This window comes from Teleopsis dalmanni, chromosome 2, assembly GCF_002237135.1.
Source record: "Teleopsis dalmanni isolate 2A chromosome 2, ASM223713v2, whole genome shotgun sequence".
In the NCBI taxonomy this organism is placed as follows: domain Eukaryota; kingdom Metazoa; phylum Arthropoda; class Insecta; order Diptera; family Diopsidae; genus Teleopsis; species Teleopsis dalmanni.
In genome coordinates this window covers 64263107-64270674 of record NC_051847.1, presented here as the reverse complement: position 1 = coordinate 64270674, position 7568 = coordinate 64263107, and positions in this window count along the sequence as shown.

The window sequence follows — 7568 nt, the reverse complement described above, 5'->3', positions numbered from 1 at the left end:
GCGCTGTATATTTTTCGATATTTTAAGTTTATGTAGTTTGGCAGCACTGTCCTTAATTACTATGCCAAAAATGAGCTCGATCTGTCAGACAGTTCGTTTACGGCAGCTGTTGAAACCAGTTCACCTCAGTAGTGCGTTGCGAAATGTCTTCGACGGTCGTACGACCGTCCTGGAAGGCTTTGTACCACTCATAAACTTGAGTTTTCGATAAAACTGATTCCCCATAAGCCTTTTGTAGCATTCGCAACGATTCTGCACACGAAATTTCGTTCGAAACACAAAATTTGATGCAAACTCTTTGTTCAATATTTTTTTCCATTGTTTTTTTCGCAACGCCCTACTGAGGTGAACTGGTTTCAACAGCTGCCGTAAACGAACTGTCTGACAGATCGCGCTCATTTTTGGCATAGTAATTAAGGACAGTGCTGCCAAACTACATAAACTTAAAATATCGAAAAATATACAGCGCGCGAATTTTAAATGAGAATTTCCGAAAACTTTTCGGTCTTAATGTATAATAGATGTTTGGATTTATATATTATGCTTTATGAACATGAAATCATCCTTGGTGTATATATAACATGTTTATTATAATTATTATGTCAAAAATAAACGTCAACATATAATTTACCTTTTTTAAAATGTGTCTATTATTTATACGATTTACTGAACTAAGATGCTATTTAGATAGTTTATTGTGGCTAGTTTTATAGTTATTGATTCATTAATCCATATAAAATCTTCGACATCATATTATTCAATGTTCTATTAAATCACTAAGTTATGAGCGAAATTACAACTAAATCTGTGAACAGATTGCTGTTTCAGTGGAAAAAACTTCTTATATTATTTCATAATCAGTTGTGATAATACTCCGCCCTGATGAATAAGCGAAATAAACTTCTAGACATACGCGACATACATATAAAAAATAACTATATAAAAAAAAATAAAACACTAACAATTTTTTTCTTTGGTTTAATCCTTTAAGTGCCGAAAACTGATGCATTCATTCAGTATATGTAGAATAAGTTCCCAATTCTACTATATTAATTACTTTTATAATCACTCGATGTCCAGATATATAATTTTAAAATACCGAAAAAGATTTTTCTTTGCTTAATTGTATTAATAAGAATTAAAATCGATGGACGACGTTGTGTCACAGTCGCTATTTTAATTATATTTATTTATATATTAATTTACGATTCACTAATCACACTGTAAAAATGAAATTTAAAATGAAAATAAATATACATACATACATTAATACAAACATAATAAGAATTTGGAATCTTAGTATGCGACTAATAACTATTCATACGGCCCAAAGAATCTTAAGTTTATTCTTGATTGTACACGTTCGGCTCGATTAGATGGTTTGTTTATAAAATCAACTTAAAATTGAAATCTGATATCCTTATAAAATTCGACAACCAACTTTATTTTAATATAATTTTTATTTATACAAAACTATATTAAAATTAATTTTGTGATTTACAATAATCGAATTATGTAGCGATAATGCAATTACACATCATGAATGAAAATTTTTTTTTGTGAATTAATATATAATACTGCTGCAACGATCGACATTTTCATTTGCGACCGCAACTAAGGAAACAAAATTAAGATTTATCGTGTGAACATATTTTTAGTAATTTAGATTGTTTGTGTCGTGTGAAAACAATACGCGAGGTAATGTTCATTAACTGCTCAACCATCTTAAGTTGTTACTGTTGTATATGTGTTTGTTGTTTTCAAACTCTCTGAAAGCACACTAGCACAAGAAAAGAAGACAAATCCTTATGTTTTTACTCTTTTATTTTTCTCTTTTGTGCTTTTGTAATATTGCCAAATTCTGATCTTGATTTTGATTTTGATGCTTCGTATTACTGAATGCAGCTGCAATTATGATATGAGAATGCATAATTGAGATTCCTTCCGTATAATACCCTAATACTGGATTTACACGAGAGCTTTGTTTGTAATTTTAACTGTCATGTTTGTAATTTTAGCTGTCAATTGTTGCTTTTAAGGCAAAATGCAAATTTTTGACAGCTAAAATTATAAACAAAAGTTTCGTCCAGTATAAGTTCATTGTCCAGTATAAGTTCATTGAATAAAAAGCATATTTTTAATTGTTCAGTAACAGTATATTATTTTTAATTATCATTGTGCTATAGAACTATATTCCTGAAGTCTTTTTTAGTTGTTTCTAAAACTGATGCAGTCAGATAATTTAAGGGAATTAAAGCGCCCTTATTCGCAAGTTTGTCAAGTGTTTTTTTAATAACATATGAATAAATGTCTTAGTTAAATAAATAAACACTGTCTTCAGACTTTAGCAAGTTTTTTGCATACACTCTTACTTTTTCACTAACACACATATGTTTTTTTAACTTGATTACCTGCCTTTAAAGTTCCTGTTTGGTGATTTTGTATCAATATAATGCGCCGATAAACTACCGCATTACAATTTAATGAATTGTACCAGTACCGATTGAAGCTATACGTTTGGATATAGTTTCCTCCATGAGAGAAAGCGAGCACCATCTAACAACTCTGCTATACTTTGAAGGACAGCACGTGATTGGAAAGTGCTGTATCCATTAGAATATCCAATATCCAATAGAATATCAACCAATCTATAATTTTTTTTTTTTATAAATTTTGTTTTTACCGGGCGTAAGATTGGTTATTTAATACTTAAAAATGATAATAAGAACTTTTATTAATTTGTGTTCAAATTTATAATATATTTCAAAAAATAATACTTGTATTATAAATAGTTTATTAAAATATTTTAATAAGTATTCTTATTACCTTAAGCCTGATGAAAATAAAACTTTTTGATATATAGTTCGTAATAACCATTTAATACTATTTATGTTCTTTTTTTTTTTATATATATTTTTTTTTATATTTTTTAATTTTTTTTATATTTTTTTATATTTTTATTTATATATTTTTTATTCTTTATTTTAATTTTTTTGTTTTATTATTTTTTTTGATTCATTTTTATTATTATTTTTTTTTTGATTCATTTTTTTTTTATTATTTTTTTTTTTATATTCATTCTTTTTTTTATTATTTTTTCTTAATAATTTTTTCGTAATAATTTTTTCTTAATAATTTTTTCTAATTATTTTTTGATTTGATTTAATATTATTTTTCTTAATTTTTTTTTTTATTAATATTTTTTATTATTATTTTTTTTATTTTTTTTGTTAGTGTTTTTTATGTTTTTTTTGATATTATTTTTTATATTTTTTTTATTATATTTTTAAATATATTTTTTATTTATAATTTTTTAAAATTTATTTTATTAAATTTTATTTTATTTTATTATTATTTTTTTATAATTATTTTTTATTATTTATTCTTTATTATTATTTTTAATAATTATTTTTTTATTATTACTTTTTTTATTATTATTAAATTGTATATTCCCATACGATATATTTTGAACCATTATATATCCATTATATTTTGTTAAGTGAAAATATTGTTGCATTTTGTAATTATGGAATAATATCAGATGCTATCAAAAGATCGCTGGTAGCGAATAATAAAAATTTGTTTATTTGATTACTCCACATATAGGATCACGAACATACGATGACCAAAAAAATATGAAAGACTTTAGACCTTTGGCATTTAGGTTCTTAAGAACTCGAATTGCTAATGCATATGGGTCATAAACATGTGTAATGTCGCGGAAACAAAGGGGGTGGTGTAATAAATGATTGCAAAAAACAAGAATCACACAAAAAGCCAAAAAGTTGCAACCAATTTGGTTGAAACATGGTAGCTGGCGCAGCAGTGAATGCTTATGTAGGTTTATTTTAACCCATTCCGCTACGCTAATGCAAAGTAATTCGTCTATAATGGATTATGTGTGTGTGTGTATATGTGTTTGTATATGTTTAGTTTCTCAATAATTGCTACTCATTTTAGTTTTGTTGCGCTGCGCCGCTTAGCTGAGCTTGTTGGCATGGCATGTTGGCTTGGATCAGTTTGGCTTTTATGGCCTAAATCAGTAGCCTTGAGGAATCGTAGTTCACCGTCCGCAAAGATGCGTGGTGCTGATTTAGAGGGAATCCGAAGAGGAAGGGAAGTTGCAGTTTTTAGTGCGACACCACGGGCTTAAGCATTCAGTCAGTCTGTCGTTGGCAGTGTGTTTTCGTTTCGTGACCGATGCAGACGTTATTATAAGTCTGTACGCTCGCTCGCTAGCTTTCTATTTGTTGTTTGTTTTGAAGTCATTCGTTCGTTCGTTCATTCGTTCTCTTTTCGCAATTTTTCCCACCGCGTTACGGATTTTGATTTCAATTAGTATTATTTACCAAAGGTGATATATGCATAAAACTATAAACTATAAATGCACATATATACATATTAACATACATACATACATTCATATGTATGTATGTATGTATACAAATATATGTTATATTTGTAAATTATATTGTACAATAAGTAGAAACGGTATATCCATCCATTCATATGTTGCGAATGAGCATAAACTATTGCAGCAACAACAGCAACAGCAACAGTAACAGCAGCAGCAGTAGCAGCAATACGTTGCTTAGATTCTAACTTCGGTGGGGAGTGAGGTGTGTGCATGCACCTTGCTATGTTGCTACAACCAGTTCAAGTGTTACAAAATTTATACAATATTGCAAAATCTAATTAATCCGTACGTATTTTGGAATTTTTGTGAAAAATTAAAAACCAAAAAAAAAAAAAAATTCAAATGTTTTGTATGAAGCAATTGATGCACAAATTAAATATACATATATACAAATATTTATATATGCATATAAATATATTTTTATAAATTTATCTAATTAGATTAAAATAGTGTTCCAACATTCCACCTGCAACGGGTGAAAAGTGTGTCAATTACGTCAACGTTGCGAAACTTTATCTGCTGCACTGAACGAACATACGTACATACATTCATTAAAATATATATAGTTTCCATAAAAATGATTTATTTGAACTTTTAAAAAATATGTAAAGCATTTACAGCACTCACAGCATATGAGTAAAAAAAAATAATATAAAAATAAATAAAATATATAAATAAATAATATATATAAAAAAGAAATTTATAAACAAATCAGCGGTAATTAATATTAATTGTTAGAATAAAAAATTTTATTTACAATTAATAATTGTGTAAGTTTCATATTTAATTTATTTGTTTTTTATCTTTTTGTGTAAATTAACCAACTTAAAACAAAAAAAAAAGAGAAGAAAAAAAAATAAATAAATAGACTGGATTTTATTTTAGAAGGTGGCACACAAACGAGATGCTTGAAGTTGTTATATTTATTTTTCGTTTTCTTGGCGTTTTTCTTTTTATAGTTTTTCGCCTCACTGAATGAGATTGTGTTGTGACACAGAAACTAAGAGGGACAAGCAACAACAACAAAAACAAATATAACAACAAAAACATCACAGCAGTAGCTTCGGCATCGGCTTCTTTAGCAACAATTTCAAAATATCGTGTGTCTAGGCACAAAGTATTACAACGTCTTTCATGCCTCCTCCTCTCCACTTGTGTATCTCTTTTACCAACCTAATCAATTCTTTAACTAAATGTAGGTCTTTTTATGCACATTTTGCACATTTCAACGCACATATACATATAAACATATATAGTAGGTCTGCATATATGTTTATAAGTACATGTATTCATATACATTTTTATAAACATAAATATTCATACATCACGAATGTTAGTTGTTTGAAATATGCAATTCAAAAAAAAAAACAACAAAAAAAAACAAAAAACAGAAACAACAAAAAACGAGTAAAACCGATTTCATTTATTTTACTTATTCAGATATATATATTGGGCTCTCTCGTTAGGCCGCCGCCGCCACTGCCGCTGCTGCTTCTGCCACTAACATCAAATTCCAAATTATTATACTAGCGCTTTTAGATATTGTAACAGCATAGCCGCAACGCCAACTTAAGCATTTAGATTTTTTGTATTTTGTGGCTTATGTTGCAATAATAAACGCACTGCGTCGGCGTTCATAATGAGGTGGGCAGTGCGAGCCCACTCCAAACCTGTTGACCTAATTTCAATTCCTGCTGCGACAACTGTGTTTACTGCTCTGCCGTGGTGAACTTGTGTTTTTGATATGATTTTTTTTTTATTTGTTTAAAACAATGTGGTGGCCACTTTCAATTTTTTTTTATTTTCTTGAATTACACAAATTTAGTACAGTGTGTTTGTTATTTATATAGGTTAGAGTGATCTATATTTAACATAGGTTATGAGCATAATTTATTTTTTTTATTAGTAGTGATTAATTTTAATTATTTTAATATTGTATGTATCTGCATAATTTTATATAATGTAGATATTGTGTTAAATATATATATTATGTTAAATATATATAATTATATTAAATATATATATTATATTAAATATATATATTATATTAAATATATATATTATGTTAAATATATATATTACGTTAAATATTTATATTATGTTAAATATATGATATTGTGTTAAATATATATATTATGTTAAATATATATAATTATATTAAATATATATATTATATTAAATATATATATTATGTTAAATATATATATTATATTTAATATATATATTATGTTAAATATATGTATATATTATGAAATTTTTTGAATTTATTTATCGACCTGTTTATTAAAATTGTTTTTTATATATTTTTTTAATATGGCTGTAGGTCCCTTCTTGTTAAATAATTCAACGTTTAGTATTTTTTATTATACTCTATATTTCGACTCTCCTTGAGAGTCATCATCAGAATTATGATCTACCATAAGTCAATATTATTAAAACTACATATACGTCATCGTCTTTGTCCTGTCATCGTAAAACCATTTTTATATATATTATGGTAAATATATATATTATGTTAAATATATATAATATAATAAAACAAAAGTAACAAAACTCCAGAAAAATATGCGAATATAAAAAGTCAAGTACGGCTTTGGATCAGTTGGTTAAGGTGCGCTGATTCTGAGCTTCACATTTAGCAGGATCCGAGTTCGATTCCTGGTACTTGCAGTCTCAAAAAATAATTATTTACGAATAATTAAATACAAGAATTATTTCCAGGACTACTGATGATGGGTATTTGGCAATACACGAAACACAGCTGTATGATCAGCCAAAAATTCAGTTAATTAAAATAATATATACTGTTCGAAAAAGCTCTTTATATTTTTTTTATTTTATATTTATTATCTTAAAAATATATGAACAGTACATAACAATATTAATAAAGAGTTTTTTTTTATTATAAATTACCTCTTAAAAGAGAACTAAATCAAATATACAGTACATAAATTTATGTACATATAAGTTAGATCCTCTAAAACTTAATAATTCATATCAACATTACTTACATAAATATTATATAAAGTAAATTGATTAATATTAAAATCAATATCATATATATTGTTAAATATAAAACTTATTTTTGTATTTATGAACGGTCAATATTAATAAACAAATTTTTAATAAGTTTTAAAAAAATATATATTAT